The sequence below is a fragment of the Carlito syrichta genome, unplaced genomic scaffold (assembly GCF_000164805.1).
Source record: "Carlito syrichta isolate Samal-C Ts95f unplaced genomic scaffold, Tarsius_syrichta-2.0.1 Scaffold312553, whole genome shotgun sequence".
NCBI classification, from domain to species: Eukaryota; Metazoa; Chordata; class Mammalia; order Primates; family Tarsiidae; genus Carlito; species Carlito syrichta.
In genome coordinates this window covers 589,198-611,744 of record NW_007256649.1, presented here as the reverse complement: position 1 = coordinate 611,744, position 22,547 = coordinate 589,198, and positions in this window count along the sequence as shown.

Genomic DNA, 22,547 nt, shown 5'->3' with positions numbered 1-22,547 from the left:
TAGTTTAGACTATTAATGGGCAGATGGTTGGGCCAAAGGACACATATCTTACTAGCTATGCAACCATGGGTGAGGTACTAACCTCTCTGTGCCTCATTTTCTCAAGCATAAAATGGAGATGACAACAGAGTCTTGAAAGGATAAAATGAGTAAATTTTATGAGCCATTTCACAGATCAAAAGCTGCCTGGCATAGAATGAATGCTTAGCACATGTTAGCTTTATTACTTGTGCCATAGTATTACAACTCTTCATAAAATGTAGAGAGAACACCTGCCTCATTCAATGCTCTGTCACATTCTGTAGAAGGCATCTGTCTCTGCATCTTGGGGAGTTAGAGGCCCCTCCGCAGCAAGCTGTGGGACAGTGACAAGGTCTTAGGAGGCCAGGCATCCTGCGGGTGAACAACAATCTGATGACTCTGGTTGTCAGCACTGGGGCTTTCACACACACATAGCATCTCTTCCTCGAGGCACTGGGACCTAAGCATCTGGAGAGAAGCAAACAATTAACTCTATGCAAAGGGAGTGCAGCAGAAGAAATAATGGTCATCAGCTCCAAACTTGCAAATTAAAACGTGGAAGGCACAGTGGGTCACACACACAGCTCATTTATAGACTATGCTTTGAGTTTCCAAAATGTGTCTGCACAAAACTGAATCTTGACCAAAAAAAGCAAGACAAAGGGAAGAGCATTAGACTCAGCTCCATGTGCATTAAATGCACCTTAAAATTCACCCAGAAACTCCCTTTTTCTTTGATCTCTTGTAACTTGGCCTGGGCTTGCAAGTTAAATGCTTTTTCATTCAGATCTGTTCAGAGATCAAATATGCCTGCACACTTGATTGTTCCAGGGGAGTGATGGGGTTTTAATGATATTTTCTGGCACTCATTGCTAGCTGTGACTCCTGAAGGCAGCCCCCAGGCAGATTCAACTGTAGAAATGGTTGGATATTTTTTTAGTCTTTCTGCATTCCTAGAGATGTCTCAACTCTGAATGAAACCCTGATGCAGAACAGGCCAGCCAGCACAAGCAGAAGGGCTGTGGTATTTCTGAAAAGAATATGGTTTCAAAGCCAAGCAGACCTGGTTTAGAATGCCAGCCCTAGCGCTTACTGGCTATGTAACTGTAGAGACCACTTTCACCTCTTTGAGACTTGGTTTTCTTACCTGCAAAATGGCTACAACAATAACAATCTCACAGTTGGTAAGAAGACTAAACAAAATAATGTTTATAATAATAATAATAATGCCTGGCATTCAATAGGGGCTCAAATATGAGAGCAATTTTTTTTGTGACTAATAATAATAGTAAAAAACAAACATGCTTTTATTCTGTTTAATCTCTACAAAGAATCTTAGTAAGTATGAGACACCAAGACCTCATTATTAAGAATTGAGATAAGGTCTGTTATTGATTCAGTATTTAGCTTTAAAAAAATCTGTTGTATACATTTATCAAGCTTCTTTTGAACACAGAAAGCTGTGCCAGTCTCCAGGTGATGGGAAGAGAGACAAGCCTAGATCTTTCCTTATGGAATTTACAACCCTGTTGAGAGACCAATGACGTGCTCCCAATGTTTCTTTCAAATTCTGAGCAAGTAAAACTTTTATAGTTGAGGTATAAATCCCATTCTGTTTCTTTAATTTTGAGATCCACAAAATGAAACATATTTTTAAAAATCCCTGCCTTCATTCTTTAAAAAGAGCCAAAATAAAGATGAGAGAATTTTCATGTCATTTCATTCTATTCATATAAAAACAATTTTAGTCTGAGTGAACCTAAATATGAATTCAGAAGTGCTTCAGCAAAGAAGGCTCTGACTGCTGAATAGAGGGAGTAACACAATGTATTTTAGAAGTTCCAAGTCACTCAAACAGTAGCATTTTCCCAGTTTTAATGGTTTTCCTATTTCTCCTTTCTTATATTATAGCCAAATAAATAAAAAAAAGAAGTGAGTATGTATGTAATCCAATAATTAGATGTGCTGTTTCACATGCAACATTTTCATAATTCTTTTTTTTTTTTGAGTAAGCAAGATTTATTGAGAGAACAGAGAAGCTCCCATGGTGGGAGGGGACCCAAAGGGGTTGCCGGTCTCTGGGATCGAAACCTGGTGTTTATAGAGCCCTAAGTCCAAGGCAATTGGCTAGCACTCGCTGGGAGCTGATTGGTCCACACTGCTTTGATTGACCAGTATTAAGGACCAATTGGCAGGAGGTAGGGGCCTAATAGCGAGCTGACTGGTTGCTTTTTGATCCCAGCAGTGACTACTTAAGCTCTAACTTGAGAGGCTCACAGGAAGCTTGTTTACCAACGCTGAGCCTGAGAGGCCTGCCGGGAATTCGCTACATTGTTATCAGAGGACCACCTGTCTGCCTAGCCTTTCTCTGGTTATCTCCTGCCTCATTTTCCCCTCTGGAGTAGTGGCCCTAACTGCCCTTAGAGACTAAGGATGATAACCAGTCTGGCTCCTTCCTGCGGATCATAGGCTTCCTACAGCAGCTGGGGATCCTCTGGAGGGCAATCTAAAAGGTCTTGGTAGAAAGACGCTTCCAGACAGTGTTCCATCTGCATCGCCATTTGGAGTCTGATGGCCTCTAGGCGAGAAGAAACAAACTTAGCAAAACAAAAGGAGCTATTACGGGAAAAACCCATGCCCACATATTGGAAATCCCTAGAGAATAAAAAAAAAGACTGTAACCAACTGGGTCCTGAAACTGCCTGTTCTTGTAAAGAGTCAATGATTTTATTATTGTTTTGTAACCTGTGAAGTCTCTTTTACTTGGGAGGAAGTGGTAATATGGAAACAACAAGTTTCATTTAATAATGTGCTTGTTCCTCCACATTCCGCCGTGAGCATATCCAAAGTTTGAATAATTACTCTGTTGAGTCTCATAGGTAATGGAAGGTGAGAGAGGGTGCTTATAAGAAGCTAGGACTAATGATTCTAAAAACAAGAAGCAAGATAGAGTAGGCATTTTGCTTGTTTCTGTGAGGGAGACTTCTAGTGAAGAAGACAATCCCATGGATGCTCAGAATTAAGGAGTCCTTGACAGAAACATCTAATGGCACAAATCAAAGTAAAAACAAAGACAGCAAGTATAGGTAGAACCATCAGGAGGAAATCCATAGGCAGTAAGTAGTGGCACTTATCTTTTACGATCTTAGTTCGATTCTGTATGCTCTTCCGAGTCAGCTGAGGCAACTTCTCCTGGACTCCATGCTTTCACTTTAGTGGGATGAATCCACAAGTCTATTCCAGTAACCTTTAGCTTCCATCGAGGCCCACGTTCGGGTGCCAAAACTGATGTGGATTTTTCAGGTCAGGCTGGGCTTCAAGAGTGTCAGCTCAACAGGACAGCCAAGCCCCAGAGAGAGTCGTCCAGGGGCTGGTAAGCCTAGCCCCAGAAGCGTCAGCTCTAATGGGCGGCAAGCCAAGCCCTGAGAGTGTTGCCGGTTCGGTGGGCTGGCAAGCCTGGCCCCTGGGTGTCTCAGCTTCGGAGTCTCACCTTCTTTCAGCAGCTCTCCTGGTTCAGCTGGCTCCGTCGAAAAGTGAGTAAGCAGGATTTATTGAGAGGACAGAGAAGCTCCCACTAGCGGAAGGGGACTGAAGGGGTTGCCCCCAAATTTTCATAATTATAAAAACAATGATGCTGGTAATAGCAGTTGAAGCACTGGGTTTTCTATGACCCAAATACTTTCTAGACATTTTCCTTTTAAATACCCACAGCAGCCTTCACTGCTACTGTCAATACCAAATGAAAGCGATGGAGCAAGGTATGGCCAGATTTTAGCTGTTGCCTAGAATGCATATGTTTTGCTTCTAGGAAGTGTCTATATGGGTATCAACAAGAGACAGATAAAAAAACAGAACTGATTTTAAAAGATTCTTAAATAGGTAGGTAACTTGCGTATTGGTACATTGTGCCTTCTTTAATTAGCAAAAGAGTTCTGAGCCAGCTCCTGATGCTCTTTAGCTGACTGTGCTTTAGACTTGGGCAGCACATTGCTAAGAATCCAGCAGTTCGTGGGTTCTTCTCTCCAGCTTCGTAAATCCTTTCCCTGCGCCTATAAAGAAACGAGCCTAGTACCCACACAAGAAAATCAGGGGTGGGATGAGCATCAAATGCCATCTCCCACAGGTTGTCTCCTCCCTTGTAGAAGACTGAGATAAGAAGGTCCACTGCGTGCATTTGTCAATGTCCCAGACAATTAAAGACAAGGAAAAAGTAGACTTTGGAGATGGTACTAGGATTCTATTATTGATCATTGATTTTTAAAATAAACCAAAGAAAAACAGTAGCATAGAATTGCCTTAATCTACTACAAAACAGGGACTAATTAGAATGATACTAAAAGATAAATAGTGTATACAGGAACAGCCTGAAAAATCTTTTAAAAATAAGGAAAGGATTAACAAAATGAAAAGGCAGCCAAAGGACTGGGAGGAAATATTTGCAAACCATTTATCTGATAAAGGGCTAATATCTAAATTGTGTAAAGGACTCATACAACTCAATAGCAAAAAGCAAATAACCCAATTAAAAAATTAACATAGGATCTCAACAGACATTTTTCCAAAGAACATACAAATGACTGACAAGTATATGAAAAAGTGCTTAATATCACTAATTATTAGGGAAGTGAAAGTCAAAACTACAATTGAGATATCATCTCACACCTTTTAGAATGGCTATTAGCAAAAAAAAAAAAGAAAGAAAGAAAGAAAAAAGAAATAAGCAATAACAAATGCAGATAAGGGTGTGGAGAAAAAGGAAGACTTGTATACTATTATTGGGAATGTAAGTTGGTGCAGTCATTGTAAAAAAAAAGTATGGAGTTTTCTTAAAAAAATAAAATAAAAACAGGCTGGGTGCCGCTGCTCATGTCTATAGTCCCCGCACTTTGGAAGGCTAAGGCAAGAGGATTGCTTAAGTCCAGGAATTTGAGACCAGCCTGGGCAACAGAGTGAGACCTTGTCTCTACAAAAAATAAAAAAAAATAACTGGACACAATGATGCGTGCCAGTAGTCCTAGCTACTTCAGAGGCTGAGGCAGAAGGATTGCCTGAGCCAGGGAGGTTGATGCTGCAGTGAGTCATGATAGTGCCACTGCGCTCCAGCCTGGGTGACAGAGTGAGACCGCAACTCAAGAAACAACAACAAAAAAATAAAAATAGAACTACCATATGAACCAACAATCTCACTACGATTTCCAAAGGAAATGAAATTAATACTTCACAGAGATATGTGAACTCCCATGCTCATTGTAGCATTATTCACAATAGTCAAGATAACAAAAACAACCCAAGCAGCTATTGACAGATAATTGGAAAAATAAATTGTGATGTGTGTGTATGTGTATGGCATCTTCAGAAAGTTCATGGAAAATGCATAGTGTAAAAAAATTATGACTGAATATCAATTTTTTCACACCAAAATAAACTGTGTACCAACTTGTTGTAACATGTCTGAACAGGATCTCGTTTGAGACACTAAAGATATGACATCAGAGCCCCTATCAGAGCAACATGAATTCTGCTAAATATGAAGCAAGAACAAACATCAAATTTATGGTGAAGGTTGGATGGAAAAATGATGAAGTCACTGATACTTTATGAAAAGTTCGTGGGGACTATGTCCCCGAAAAAAATCAGCAGTTTACAAATGAAAAACTTGTTTTAAGAAGGAACAGGATGATGTTGGAGATGAAGCTTGTAGCAGCAGACCATCCACATCCATTAGCGAGGAAAAAATTCATCGTTTGTGTCTTAATTGAAGAGGATGGGTGATTAAGAGCAGGAACAATAGGCAACACCCCAGACATCTACATCGGTTCAGTTTTCACAATTCTGACTGAAAAGTTAAAGTCGAGCAAATTTCCTACTCAGTGGATGCCAAAATCATTATACCCAGATCAGCTGCAGAGAAGAGCAGAGCTTTCAATGGAAATTTTAAGCAATTGGGATCAAGATCCTGAAGCATTTCCTGAGGAATTGTAACAGGAGATGAATCACTGCTTCACCAGCACAGTCCTGAATACAAAGCTCAGTTACAGCAATGCCTACCAAGAGGTGGAGGTGGTCTAGTCAGTGCAAAAGTGTACAGGTCAAGAGCAAAGGTCATGGCAACAGGTTTTTTGGGGTTTTTTTTTTTGGATGCTCAAGGCATTTTGCTTATTATCTTTCTGGAGGGCCAAAGAATAATAACATCTGCTTATTATGAGAATGTTTTGATAAAGCGAGCCAAAGTTTTGGCAGAAAACACCTGAGAAATCTTCACCAGAGGGTCTTCCATGACAACAATGCTCCTGCTCATTCCACTGATCAAACAAAGGAAATTTTGTAAGTGTTTCTGTGAGAAATCATTAGGCATTCATCTTACAGTCCTGATTTGGCTCTTTCTGACATTTTATCCCTCCATCTTTAAAAAAAATCTGTAAAGGGTACCTGTTTTTCTTGAGTTTAAAATGTAGAAAAGACTGCATTGACATGGTTAAATTCCCAGACCTTCAGTTCTTTATGGATGGACTAAATGGCTGATATCATTGCTTACAAAAGTGTTTTGAACTCGATGGAGCTTATGTTGAGAAATAAAGTTTAGATTCATATTTTTATTTATTTATTTATTTATTTTTTGAGTTGGAGTCTCACTCCATCGCCCAGACTGGAGTGCAGTGGCCGCTCCCGGCCACCGCAGCCTCACCTGCTGGGCTCCGGCGATCCTTCCGCCTCAGCCTTCCGAGTAGCCGAAATTACAGGCATGCGCTACCACGCCTGGCTGATTTTTTGATTTATTGTAGAGATGAGGTCTCGCTGCCCAGGCGGGCTCACCTCAACCTCTCAAAGGCGCGGGATTACAGGCTGAGCCACCGAGCCCGGCTTCATATTTTTATTTTTTATTTCCCTTTTTTCACAGACTTTTTGAAGTCCCCTCTTGTATAAAATGGAATCTTGTTCAGCCTTAACCAAGGACATCCTGTATTGCCACACATGGATGACCCTGGAGGACATTATGCTGCATGACATGAACCAGATACAAAAAGAAATATACTGCGCGATCTCAGTTGTATGTGGAATTTTAAAAAATCAGCTACTGTAGAAGTGGAAAATAAACAGTGTTTCTCAGGGACAGAAGGCTGAGAGAAAATGAGGAGAGTTAGATCAAAGGATACAAAATAGCAGATATGTAAAATGAATAGGTCCAGAGCTCTAATGTACAACATGAGGACTATTGTTAGTTACAGCACATCATATTGCAGCAAGAATTTTGCTAAGAGACAAGACTTTGGGTATTCTTGCCACACATAAAAAAGGTAACTATGTGAGATGATATGTTAATTTTCTTGACTATAGTGACCACTTCATAACATACAAATATACATCATGTTGCACACATTAAATATGTACAAAAAATTAAAAATGAAACATAAATAAGGAGAGAAAATAGTAGTCAACCATCATCTTTCCTTTAGAGCCTATCACACAACTTATTCTACTTAGTAACTTATCTCCTCTTTACTTAGTAAGTAAGGCTGCCTCCCCTTGGTAATAGAAAGTAGTGCAATTGGTAGTCGTAACTTTGACATGTAACAGGTTTGGTTTGTTCTGGTGATTTATTGTTGTGCAGTCTTAGGCAAGCTACATAACATTTCTGAGCTTTGGTTTTCTCATAATTGGGAAAATAATGACTAGCTGGTAAGTGCATTGTGAAGATTATTCAGCTATTATGTTTATTACTCCTAATAAAATGCCTCACACAGAATAGAGGCGCAATAAATGTTAATTGTTATGATGATTATTCATAATATCTTACTTTGGGGTCTGTAATTTGTTTCCTGAAGTTATATATTTATGGTTAATATAAATAATAATTTATAGTTTTATAGTTAAATAATAATATGAATTATTATAATTCAGGAATTGAATCTTAGCAAATGCTCAATATGTTATATATTATTGTTCTTATTGTGACCTAGTGACTTTATATTAAAATAATACCATTAATATATAAGATCATACTAAATATTAGGATGACACAGAGCACCATAGAATTTAATATTTAGTCTCACTGAATATAAAAATATGCCTGTGATATGAGGGCGAGTCTTAGCATTACCTGCCAAGGCATATTGAGTGTTTCCTCTTTGCAGGCATAATACTAAGAATTCTAAAATGTCCTTACGGTATTTATGAATCCCTCAAAAAATCCTCAAAAAGTGTACCGTTATGCTCGTTCTATATGTAAAGAAACTGAAGCTCAGAGATGTTAAGTAACTTGCTCAAGATCCTCGCTGGCATATGGACAAGCTGTCATTCGAATTCACTTTCACTTGACTGCAAAACGCTTGTCTTTAACACGATGCCCCTGACTCGGTGAAACCACCTTAAGCTCCGTCAACCCCTGCGGGTACTTGGGAGGATACAGGAAGATTACACATATATGCAGTGATCCTCCAGAAACTGGAGAGACTAGAGAAGTCTAAGATACTGTCTGTATTCCTTCTGCGGTAGTCTCATATTTAGACTGCATTTCACGAAAACAGCCTGGCTTCCCGTGAAATAATTGTATGGCAGTAGCTAAGCACACCATTAGAACAAGTGAACAGCACAGAACAGGAGCTCGATGAAGACACTGACTCACGATGCCCAGCGGGGTGGGGCCCTTGCCTCCCTGATGCTCTACCTGCTTCTTCTTCCTGAGGGCCTCCGTGGGAAGTCTGTGGAGTGGCAGCCTCGGACCTGGCTAAGGATTCAGGCTTGGAAGTGGGCAGATCTGAGCGCCAGTCCCGGGCCTGATACTGACTGGTGTACAATCTTGAAGGCCATCTGGGCTTCCACTCTCTTATCTGTTAAATGAGGTGATTGTGTTTATCCCTATTCACCTCTTAGGGGCTTATGAGCGCTCACTGAGCTCATGCAGGTAAACCCCTGGGCACTCCACCTGACCACAGAAAGCACTCAGTGGTGATAGCTCTTCCCACGGCAAATGCCTTCTGTGTAGGCATGGTTTCACTTGCGATACCTAAACACAAACAAGAGCCTAGTAAATAAACACTGAAACTGAGTATTGAGGTTGAAGGAATAAAATGTCCAGTGTGGGTTTTTTTTTTCCCCCGTTGGTTCTGTGTGGTGCTGCAGCCAGGGAGAGTTGTTGGGAGTTGTGGGTGCCTGTGCCGAGGAGTCTGGCTTCCTGAGTGGCGGAGCACGTCCACACTCAGCACGTGCCTCAGATGGGCCAGCACAGCCCGGGTGGGTTCGCACAGCCCTGAACATTTAGTAACTTTCCAAAGCATGGCAATGAGCCAGAAAAAAAGAACATAGCTTAAAATAGCGAAGGCAGAGCCTCGAGAGGCAAGGGTCACCCCCAATGCTAAGCATGTGTTTAGTAATTGCATCCGCGATGCCCCACATCTCTGTCTTGTGAAAAAACTGCCTGGCAAAAGGACCGCTGTCAGCGGAATACAGAGAAGAGCAAGCCCACTGTAAAATAACAATCTGCTCTCCTAAGGGCGCGGTTCTTCACAGTCCCTGCACACCACATTCTTTTGAAGCTGAGTGTTGACAGGTAACAGAGGAAGGAAGAGGAGAAGAAATATGCTCAGTCTGGATTGGGAGTGAGATCCTGGGCTGTGGTTTCAGCTCAGCTGCAAAATCAAGAGCTAATGTGCACAAGCCACCTAACCTGTGAGCCCCTGGCCTCAGTGTCTTGACCTTTGAGGAGAGGCAGAGCTCGTGAGAGCAGGGCCTGCTGAAGTCTTGGCACCTGCAAGAGAGCTGGAACGCAGCAGCTGCCAAGTGAATCAAATACTGTATGACTGTTGTCCAACTAGAACAGCAAGAAAAGCCTTTACTTTGCTAAAGAGACTCCATTCTAAGAGCGTATCTAAGCAGCTGGGAGTATGAGACTAACCAGATGACCCTTCCAGGGAAGTGATTCTGCCTCTCCAAAGCCAGGCTGGCACCGCACACTATAGCCACAAGGGCAAGGGCACCAGCCCCAGGCTGAACCGAATGCTCCTCAGAATCAGAGACGTGAGGGATACAAGATAGTCTCTCTCTGGGTCACCACGGCATCCCCATAGAATGGGAAGGCACAGATATCTGGAGGAAGCCTGGCCTCTGGGCTTTCATCTAGAAAACCTGTGCTCATCCATTCTTCCTTGCCACTCCAGAAGTTCTGTGAGGAATGGGTGTGGGTGGCTCATGAGACACAGGAAGACAAAACTGAAATGCAGACAAGATATCCACTTAGTCACTGTTAGTTCACTGGTAAGTGAATTGGTAAGGAGCTACCGGCAGAACCGAGCCTGGGAATCTGAACTCCAAGGCCCCACTGCTCTGCAGTGAGAGACTGTGGACCCCACCCTTCTCTGCATCGTGTCCACAGATCCTGTGTCCTGAACAAAATGAATAGTAAGAGCCAGTGCTCACTGCTACTGGTACCACCAGTCGCTGCATACCTGGCACTGTTCTCAGCATGTTATGTTATGTTCATTAACACGTGTGATCACCACAACAGTGCCAGGAGGAAGCATGACTTTTATTTCCAGCTTAGAGGTGAATAAGACATACTGGTGCTACAGGAACCTGCCCAAGTATACCCAACTACCCAAGTGGCTTCAGGTAGTTGGGGTAGCATTAAGTCCTCCCCTCTTCCCAGTCCCTAGAGAGACAGTTGATGGGAGGTCCACTGGGGAGCTCACCAAAACATGCCTAGGGAGCCTCACAGGTCTGCCTATGGCTGGAATGGAAATCTGCCAGCCTCTGTCATCCCAGCTGCCGGCAACAAAGGAATACCGTCTCTTTCCCCCTTGGGACATGTATCGTATTCCTCTTCTCAGTTTCCAACAGCTTCCATCTTGCCAAAGGTTTCCTCACTGACAGGCAGAAGAGTCGCTCAAAGCATTTTCAGAAGCCTCTTCTGTCACTGGTTTCTCTGAGGGAGGATTCGACAGCAAAGAAAGGGCAAGGAGAAAGTCGGCCTATCATACCCCAGCCAGAGTCAGATCCACCTGAGCATGTCAAGATCTGCCAGGTGACAAATGCTAAGTTAGCATTCACACATTCAATATGAGTTTACTGAACACCTATCACGTGTTGGGTGCCAACCTGGATGTTCCATAATAATTTTAAAATATGATTGATCATCTATGAATATCAGACCCTACAATAAGCATCATGCATGAAGGATAATGGTCACATTAAAACTAACATTCATTGAAATTTTACCAGTGTTCTAAGTATATTATACTTGCAAATTTAATCATCACAACTCCATGAGATTACTACTCTTACTATTTTATGGATCATAGAAAAGATGCCCTGAGATGTTTAATAAATCAGCCAATATCACACAAATGGAAACGGGTAGAGCCTTGATAAAAAGATGACAAATTCAGTCCCAGTCCTAGGCTAGGCTCAGTCATGATGACTTGTTCACCCCTTCCTAGTAACCCTATGAGCTAAGTGGTATTGATGCCAGGTAGGGTAAGGCACAAAACCCATGGATTCTTTGGCTCATTTCTAAAATCAGTTTTAGAGCGGCCTGCTCTAAAATAAAGTTTATGAGAGAAAAAGGGAAACATGCCAGAGCCAGCATGGGCAAAAGAAACCACACCTTTTGCTTTTTACAATAGACTTGATATAACTTCACAATGATTGATATGCTAAAGAGAGTGGAGCCCAAGTTACTGCCACTCTGGAGACTGACATCTCTGGGCTCCTGATGGGAGGAGAGAAGGGGAAGAGTTGTCTTTTGCAGGAGACCTGCCAGACATTTCCAGTTCACAAGTTCCTGAACTAAAAGGTGGTCTTATTATCATTTCTATGGCTTTGGTCAGTTAAGGGGTGGTATTCAGGCTTTGGCTTTAGACAGGGAACCCTGAAAGTTTCTTGGTGATTATTACAATAAACCATGAATTGAAAGGTTGGGCTGTCCTATTCTTGCTGAGGAGTTTTCTTATGATTTGCCGAGGGAGTGGGATAGGCTGTAGCTTGGCCTGCGATAAAACGTAGTTTTTAAAATGTCTGAATGCTTCCTAAAACCTGCCTATGGGAAATTTATCTATCTATGTCTAACTGTGCCAGCTACCCTGCCTCAGTATCACTATTTGCAAAGTGGATCCTATCTTTTAATTTGTACTATTTCTTTCTTTCTTTATTTTTTTTGGGGGGGGAGTCTCACTCTGTCGCCCAGACTGGAGTGCAGTGGCCGCTCCCGGCCACTGCAGCCTCGACCTGCTGGGCTCCGGCGATCCTTCCGCCTCAGCCTTCTGAGTAGCCGGAATTAGAGGCATGCGCTACCACGCCCGGCTGATTTTTTGATTTATTGTGGAGATGAGGTCTCACCAAGTTGCCCAGGCGGGTCTCGAACCCGCAGGCTCAGGCAGTCCACTCACGTCAGCCTCCCAAAGCGCAGGATTACAGGCTGAGCCACCGAGCCCGGTTTAATTTGTACAATTTCAATTATAAATGCTTAGTGGAGCTGAGCGGGGTAGCTCATGCCTGTAATCCTAGCACTTTGGGAGGCTGAGGGAGGATGATCACTTAAGCCCAGGAGTTTAAGACTAACCTAGGCAACATAGTAAGACCTCATCTCTACAAAAAAGTCAAAAAATTAGCCAGGCGTAGTGGCATGTGCCTGTGGTCCCAGCTATTTGAGAGGCTGAGGTGGAAGAATCTCCTGAACCCAGGAGGTCAAGGCTTCGGTAAGCCATGATGAGACCATTGCCTTCAGCCTGGGTGAAAGAGTAAGACTTCAGCTCACAAAAAAACAAACAAAACAACAACAACAAAAACAACAACAACAAAAAACAACTCACAAAGGAAACACGTATTTTTTATAGAGCATGACCACTAATAACAAAGCAATTTTTCAACACATATTCAATGAAACAAGGATCTTTTCCAATACTTAGGTTTGCATTAAAACATACTTAATATACCTGAATGGTGATTCCACTTAATTTAACAAATGAAAAGCTGAGGCTCAGAGAGCTTAAGTGACCTGCTCAGGTGTTTGATTATGAGTTCATGTTCCTTGTAAATTTATCTTGTAGAGGTATATCTTGACTAGAGGTTGTATTTCTTCAGAGAAAAACTGTATTTATTCTCTGGTCATAAGTCCACTTGGGGTTACTACCATTGTGGGACCTCTTTTATCAAATTCTTCTTTGCAGGCACTTTGTACCCAATAGAGGCAACATGAATTTAACCACTGAAGCTATAAAATCTCAGGGAAATGTGTATGTGTTCTATTTCCCCCCTTCATGCCATGTTGTTCAACACCACAGTGGGTCGATTTCTCACTCCCCTTTAGTTTGAAGTTGTCCACTGGGGATCCCAGGAGTGAGGATCTCTTATTGAACTCTCATCCTTTTGAGGGTTGTAAACTTTATCACTAGTCCCTTGTGCAATCTTCAAGATGGAAGTTCAGTGTTATCATTTTTCTGGAAATGTTTTCTGGAATTATTTCTGTTTTCCTTCATTTTTCTCTCTGCAATTTTCTCACATCATATGATCTGTCGTTCACTTTAAATTACCCTAGCATAGAAAATGATATATTACCCATTTGCATATGTACATGCATTTTCATTCATACCTTCAGAATAGTTACATCTCACTTAAAAAAATCTTCATCTTAAAGCTGTAAGCAAGGATAACCTTTCACAAACACTCCAGTTATTCTGTCTAATATACGTAAAGGCAATACTCAAATGATGATGTCAGACCAGCAGTGTCTGCGTCACCTGACAGTTCATCAGAAACACACATTCTTCAGCCTTCCCTGGACTTACCAAAACATAATTTCTCACTCCAGGACCCAGAAATCTGTGTTTTAGTAAGCTCTTCAGCAACAAAGGGAAAGGCATGTTTTATATCAGGCAGAGGCAACATTTGCACAGAGACCAAGACTGGAAAGAGACACCTGGCAACAGCACGCCATTCCAGTTGGCAAGAGCTTCTATTTGGCAGGGTCAGATCCTCAAGCCACATCACTGATGGGCTTAGGAAAGCGGAGAGTGACAGAGACAAGACTATCTTGAGATGAAGCCATGAGTTCTTTCCCTAGTCCCATGGAAATAATGCAGAACACACCACTGTGACCTGGAAAGGAGGAAGGAGAATGCGCAGAGGCTGATGCTAATGTTAGCCCAAGGCTTAGAATCCGACATCGCCTCTCACAGCCCAGCACTGGCAAGGAGTACATGGAAATGTATTTCACATTTCATATCAGAAGGCTCTGGGAGAGGATTGCCAAGTGCACAGATGCAGGGATGTTAATTATTCTCATGGACAAAGCACCTAAAGACTTTGTGTGAATTATTAAAATGCTGCGCTAACTTATTGCATTTGAATGTCAATTGACTGGATATCAGTGTTAATAGATCTTCACTTCAGGACAAAATAATAAAATTTCTTGTTATCCCCTCCCTGACAGAGCTGCTATTATTGTCACCTTTATTGAATTACACGGTATGAAAATTGGAATAGTAATATATCTGTACAAATACAGACACTGACAGTTTTTTAGAAAAACGTGGGAGAACAAAGGGGCATTAGAATTTGTGTCAATGACTTTATTCTGCTGAGGAAATAATGTCATTAATTTCCCCAAGAAATGCTATCCTGACATTCTAATCAAATGATACCAAAGGAAAACACTTACAAGGTTGAAGGCGAGCTTTCCTGGAAGGAAGCTGGGAGCATTGGGAGGCAGCGGGGGTGTCCAGAGCTGCCCATAACTGACCTGCTGATAGATTCCTCATGGACATCTGCATGCAAGCTAACCTCATCAGCACCGCTGAAAAACATAAACAGCAAACAAGTAGTCTATAAAGATTTTTTTAAAAATGGGTTTAGTGTAGCCTGCAAGTTTTCTGGCGCATAGTTGCTGCTCAATAAATAAGTGTTTTTGTTCCTATTAATGAACCAAACTTGTCCAGTCAGGGCCAGACTGAGGCCATATGGCTGAGCATTCATTGCTTTTATCGGCTCGGTGCTTATTCCTTCTTCCTCTGCTAATTACTTACCAGTTTTATTTCAGAGAATGACTCCTTCCCAATTATACAGTTTTGAAGGGATGCCAATGAGGTCCTTGTGCTTACCCTGTCCAGAGACCTCAAAGAGCCAGACCAGGTCCATCCATGGCTTACTTGCCAGATGATAACCAAAAGCCTGAAAACATGCTAGCTGTAAAAAACGAGCAGTGGTCACCACTCTCAGGTCCCAAGAGCACTGTGACTTGTGCCCCTGCCAAAGCCTGGTTCTTCAGCCTTCTCTTCAATTCTTTGAGCTTCTGTTGGTTTCTGTTGCTTGAAACAAACAACCCCAGCTGATACAGAATACCAGAGCTGGAATCATCTTTAATACTATTTAATTCCACTATTTTATCGAGGAGGAAACTGGGGCCCAGAGAAAGAAAGAGGTTTTGTTTTGTTTGTTTTTAGTAATAGCGACAGAGCTGTGACTAAAGCTCTGTTGGATCTTTCTCTAGTGTCCTTTTATGCATTATTATTTCTAACCCTGGTTTAGGACCTACTTTTCAGACAACCTGGAAAGAGGTTCTATGAAAATGTGCCCAGGTTAGCGAATGTCAGCAACCTGGTGCTGTTCTAGCCACAGATGTAACTGAACTGTGAGGGTGAAGCCCCTGCCCGCTAGCTGCTGTCTCATCCTAGACTCTGGGCAAAAAAGAGCACAGGGCGGAAGCCTCACTCCTTTTTTTCTTTTCTTTTTTTGTTTTTGTTTTTGTTTTGAGTTGGAGTCTCACTCGGTTGCCCAGACTGGAGTGCAGTGGCCGCTCCCGGCCACCGCAGCCTCAACCTGCTGGGCTCCAGCAATCCTTCCGCGTCAGCCTTCCAAGTAGCCGGAATTACAGGCACACGCTACCACGCCCGGCTGATTTTTTTTTTAATTGTAGAGATGAGGTCTCGCCTGACCAGGTGGGTCTCGAACCCACGGGCTCAGGCAATCCACTCACCTCAGCCTCCCAAAGGCGCGGGATGACAGGCTGAGCCACCAAGCCCGGATCTTTTCTTTTTTTAAGAACCTAGAGTTCTCGGCTTATTGACTTACAAATTATCCCCTCCTCACTTCCTCTCTTTCTTTCTTTCTCCCTCTTTCCTTCTTCCCACCCTTCATTCTTCCTTCCGTCCGAATACGATTATGATTTGGTTTCTCTCACTTTCTCTATGTCTCGGAAAATGCTGCTGCTTTGAAGCTCATGAATGAAGAGTGGACAGGAGAAGAAAAAACCCATCTACCTTTAAGATAGAAATGACTACGGTCCAGTTATATTAAGGTCTTATGCCTTAAAAATTACCTAATAACAGTCATTGATGAAGTTATATAGGGCAGCACAGTGACTAGCACTCAGACCTTGGAGCCAGAACACACCTGGCCTCCAGTGCCAGCCCTGCCACTGCTGTCTGTGAAGCTGCAGGCACGTAACTCTCACCTTCTAAGCCCCCACTGTCTTCATCTGCACAATGGAGATTATGAAAACAGCATTTCCCATGATGGACAAGCTGTCTGTTATAACTTTCACTTTTAACTCTTTGTTCTTTGCTCAATTTATTTGAGGTAGAAAAGTTAAATAGTTCCCTTTTCAGCTTCTCTTGTAGATAGGGCTAACCATGGGAAATAAACTCACATTTCTGGCCAGTGAGAGAAATTCTGGGAGATTCTGGGTAAAGTCTCCATAAATAAATAAATAAACAAACAAACAAACAAATAAATAAATAAATAAACGTGACTGGCCCTTCCTTCTTTCTTCTTGCATTAACCAGATGTGATGCTGGGAGCTGCAGCTGCCACCTTGCGACCATGAGGGAATTTGCATGAAAGACCAATACAGTCACTGAGATGCTAATCTTGATATGGAACTGTCAGTGGCCCATTTAGCTCTTTATTTCTTTGTGTGTGAGAAAAATAAACTATATTTACGATACTGAGGTCAAGTGTTCTCTTATTAGGTGGAACTACATGAAACTGTCAGTATTTAAGCATTTTAACTTACACAAATAGCAGTTTTATATGATTCAACCTAATATTTATAGCAAAAGCATCCTGGATCAATTATTTGTCTCATGTTGTCAAGAGATTAATGCATATAAAGCATTTGGCATATAGCCCAGTGCCCACTCATGTTTCCTCCATATTAAAATACGCCTTTTTCACACTGAAATGTCTCTGAAGTGAAGTGATTTTTACAATCAACGTAAACAGTCAGTGTGGTATTGTTTCTTCTTCTTCTCCCCCCCCCAGAAGACTCTATTAGTTTTTCTTACAATAGGGAATATTTAACAATTGATTTGCTATGGCACTATGATTAAGTTATAGAAGTAACAAGCACTCATTCCATATTAATCAGCCTACTAATTAAGCTTAAAACAGGAATCTTCTTCAAAAAAAGTTTTTTTTTGTTGTTTTGCTTTGCTTTTGTTTTGTACTATTTGGAACAGAAACAGCATTATTTTAGTAAAGGGCTATTTTCTTTTCTTTTCTTTTCTTTTCTGTTTGAGTTGGAGTCTCACTCTGTCGCCCAGACTGGAGTGCAGTAGCCGGCGATCCTGCCGCCTCACCCTTCCAAGTAGCTGGAACTACAGGCGCACACTACCACGCCCGGCTAATTTTTTTAAATTTATTGTAGAGATGAGGTCTCACCAAGTTGCCCAGGCGGGTCTCGAACCCACGGGCTCAGGCGATCCACTCACCTCAGGCTCCCAAGGCGCGGGATTATAGACTGAGCCACTGAGCCCGGCTGTAAAGGGCTATTTTCTAAAGCTCTCTACCATTATTTTGTACCTAGTGACAAAGATATAGGAAGAAATAATTCAAAAAATTTGTGAATTTAATTCTTTTATGCAGAAGATGGCTGTTGACAATTTGGCAATTAATAAAAGAGCTCTTTTAATATCTGAAGTTTAACAATCTGGGTTCAAGTCACTTTTCCAATATATCTGGGTCTTCCCCTAGCAGAGCCCTCTGTACCGATCAGACTTGGGTTTCCTACTTTCCCCAAACCTTGCACCATCGTCCACACCTCTTTTCACTGAAGAATGGCTTCTCTACCCAGAATTTGTAGTCTATAATCATTTTTACAAAACTGCAGTATCTATTGTTTCAGTGCTGGAAATCATCCAGGAATTGTTCTAGGTTTGTGATTTATAACCCGTTAGTGGTTCATGGCCAAAACTTTAAAAAAGAGAAATAGAATAAAATAGAATAGAAAACATCACAGTGTATCACAGTGAATAAGAGTATTGTTTCATGAACTTTAAACATTTTTACATAACCCCTTGATTACAGATTCTGGCTATTGCCGTAGAATGCGATCAAACATTTAAATGACACTGTCCTAGGAGCTGGGAACACAGTAGTAATGAAAGAGACAGTGGCTTCATCCTGAAAGTGTAGGGCAAGCAGCAAACAAACAAGCAAGCCATATGTCAGGGAGGGGCACCAGTCATGAAGAAAAACTGCAGCATAAGGTGCAGACAAGTGGACTCAGGTGGCTGTTTTAGACAGTGGTCAAGGAAGAGCTTTCTAGTAAGTGGCATTTGAGCAGATTCCTGAAAGCAGTGATAGAATGCATCACCCAGATGTGGAGGGAAAGGAGTTTCAGGCAAAGGAACAGCAAGTGTGAAGGTTCCAAAGCAGAGGTAACATGGGATTACCTCTATTTCTGTTTCTGTTCTGAGCACAGAGCAGAGGCAGGGGTAACTGAAGTGGAGGGCTGGAGGCAAGGGGGTGGGGAGAGGGAATCATAAAGGGAACCAAGGGCCATGCCGTGTCAACTCAGTGCTCCACACAAGGGACTCCGGCTTTACTGTGTGGGCTGGGGCACCTTCAGAAGAATAACTGAGGCAGCAGTCAATACAGATTCCTCTCTGCTGGATCGCTGCAGATCCCAGCATCCCCACCTGACCTCACTACCTCCTCTTTATGGTGTGAGTCTCTCCAGGCTGCCATAATATAAAGGCGGTTCCAGTATGTACGCAAAAGCAGAGCTGCAGGGGTGAACAGGTGAGAAGTGAATGGTGGTTCTCTCCTCTGAGGACCTAACACAGGCACAGGACGAACTTAATGACCATCTGACTGACCGCTGCACAGATCTGTTATAATGCCAATAGTGAGGTTCTTGTTGTTACAGAAGAGGTCTTGGTTTGGGACCAAACATTGTTCTTTCTGAGTAGTACCTTGGTTTCAAGGGGTTTGGGTATAGCAGTAATATTGGGTAACATTTCCTGAGTACTTGCATATGACAGGGGCTCTGCATGTGTTGTATACACTGTACACAGGCTTCTGTGACCTGACTCCTCTCCCTCATGCTTGCTTGGAGCCCTGTCTTGTCTTACAGTGTCATTGCTTCCCTTACCCTTAAACACAAACACACTTACACACTCACACACACACACACTCAAACACTAACACATATTCATACACACAACACTCACACAATCATACATGCACTTATACACACTCACACAAATTGACATACACTCAGACATATACACACTCATACACTCATACCCACTCTCACAAAATTCAAGAGCACTAATAGAGCACTAATAATCACTGAGCTTTTAAATAAAAGTTTCATATAGAATAGAGGAAAGCACTATGCTGCATTCCAAACAACAGAGTTTACAGACAGTCCACGATGAAACATTTCAGTCCTCTCTCAAAACTGTCTTTACTTGGATGCCCATTGCTGACTCTCTCCTCTCATGTTCTTCTGCCTGTGGCCTCTAAAATGTCCATGCTGCCTGTCCAAGCAATCCAGGACTTTCCCTCAGATCCCACCCTCCATTCACCAGAGCAGAAATCCAACAGGTAATCGGGTGGTGTTTTAAATCACAGATGACTGTGGGCCTTCTTATCCACTAGAAGCTGGAGAGCTTGGGCGACACACTGGGGCACTGCTGAAAGAGGCAGAGCTAGGGTCTGGATGTGTGTCTCTGTGGTTTTATGTTGGACATGCCTCTCTGGGCATCCCTGACATGGGGTGTACAAGAAGACAGTTTCATTCACTGGGGTCACACCACAGCTTCAGAGGAGAGGGGGCTCTCTCAGTGCTGTTCACCCTGGAAACCACAGTTTTCTGTCCCAGGCTCTGATGACTCGCTGTCAGACCTTGTGCCTGTCATGTCTTCTTGGAAGTTTCCACTGATAACAAGTGGACTTGGCATAAGCACATGAGATTAACTGGTACATGGTTATAAAGCAGGTTGTGTAAATCAACAAAATTACAGTATGTGTTTGAAGACACTGGACGGTGATTCAAAACCTAATCTCTACTCTGCGAAGCAGGTTTCCCCTCCTTTCCTTTCCCTTCCAACGTCGCAGCTCTTCTTGCCTTGCTGGGCATGTTTTCTCTGGAGACTGCTGGGAAGTTTATGCAGGGATCACTGGGGGCACAGGGGCATGTACCTTGCCAGGGGAAGTCGTTGGTGAACAGCACAGCGATAATTACATGCCATCAGTCTGCAGTAGCATAACCACACACAAAACAAGAGCTGGCCCAAACTGAAATCACAGCAAAGAAACCCATGAAGGAAAAGTCAGCGATTGCAAGTTGGAAATGAAACAGGCTCCTTGGAAAACAAAAGCACAAAACACACTTTACCTGACTTCAGTGGATCTCTCTGAATAGAAGCAAAAACCAGTTGGGTAATGACCATGCTTCAGCGGAGTATTTACTGCATCCTGAACTACTCTTGCAAGGGCTCGGCTTATCATTAAACATTAATTTCCCCAGAAATGGGAGTGTTCACTTCTCGTAGCTGTAGTAATTAAGGACAGACTTGGCTGGGAAGCTCTGACTTCCCAGGAAGACTTGGCATTCTAGGACCTCTCCTCAGCTACCACACGAGAGTTTGCTCATTTACGAGACTTGTTATTTCTTCTGGGAAATGCAGGATAAATCCTGCCCCAATGCAAGACCCTAGGTCAGACCTGTAAACCTAATTCTAGTCATAAACAAACTGTACCTGACAAGAGGAAGCTAGAGCTACTCATTAAGCCTCCCTCTCCCCCAAACAAAGCATCTTGTGATCTCAGAAGCATGCCTTTGTGTCTTATACATCTGCACCACAATGGAACATGTGGGGCACAGACATGCTCAACACCCTGTCTCTGCAGCGTTCATACTCAGAAAGGCCACACTGTGGCCTAGAAATGTGGCTTGGCTCATAGTGGCTCTGTCTTTCTCAGGAAGGGATGAGGTGTCACACTTGGCAGATGCAAAAACAGAGAGGGGACCAAAGTCACAGAATGAGCCAGGGCTGCACTGAGAACAGGAATCTTGTCCCAAAGCCCAAGCTACCTTCTTGACTACTCCACAACTGGTGTTCTGTTACCATTGTCCATCTACGTTTTATTGTGAAACACCGCAAGGACTTTGACCTCATGTGTGATTTGAGGCTCTGAAAGGGGACAAGCCTGCCACGGGCACAAGGGACAGGCTGCATTGTCACCCTTCAGTGAGAGACTGTCTCCTCCTCCCTTGAAGCTGCTGTTGATTCCCCAGGCTCTGTGTAAACAGGGGACAGACATGGGACAATCAAAGAGTCATAGACAGCATGTAAAGATTGTCTCCAGGAGTGGTCACAGCAGCATTTTCATAAGGAATAACTTTGTTTCTCTCAATGGATTTCAAAACTAAGTAGAATAAAGCATTCTTTATAAAAGAGAGTCAATCTGCTTGTTTTTGTTTTTAAGAGTAAAGCTGCCAAAAATCCTTACTGCAAAAGAACACCAGCAATATAAGAAGGACAAAAGCTGACAACAAAGGATACAGGTACATGCCATGTGTCTGTGGAGGACAGACCTGCAGGGAGCAGAAACATGTTAAACTTTGAGCTGCGTCTGGAGCCAGCAGACAGCAGGAGCAGAGCTTGTCCTGAGGAGTCTAGAGACCTCATCTCAGGCCCACAGGCCTGAGGCATCGACGACACCCACACTGTACTCACAGGAACCTAGTTTTGAGAATTTATGCGACTCTGATGTATCAGGTAGAAAACAGACACCACATTGCACAGATCCAGGCAAAGCACTCAGAAACCCCACTGACAGGAGACCGGCAGGCAGACAACCAAAGGAACTGCACTACAGACCAAGTCCTGAGAGTCGCAAGATGGTGACACTGGGCAAGTCACATCTCTGAGCCTTGGTTTCCCCACAGGAAGGAAATCACCTGTCAGCTGGGTCCTATAGCCCTGGGCACAGAATGAGCCCAGGACACATGTTCACAGGTATGCTGATCGTTGTTAATATTTTTACCCTGGGCCAGGAGTGGTGGCTCAAGTATGGAATCCTAGCATTTTGGGAGGCCGAGGCGAGAGGATTGCCCAAGTCCAGGGGTTGGAGACCATCCTGGGCAACATGGTGAGATCGCATCTCTACAATTTAAAAAAAAAATTAGCCAGACATGGTAGCACGTACCTGTAGCTCCGGCTACTTGGAAGGCTGAGGCGGAAGGACTGACTGAGCACAGCAGGTTGAGGCTGAGGTGGCCATAAGCTTGCCACTGCACTCTA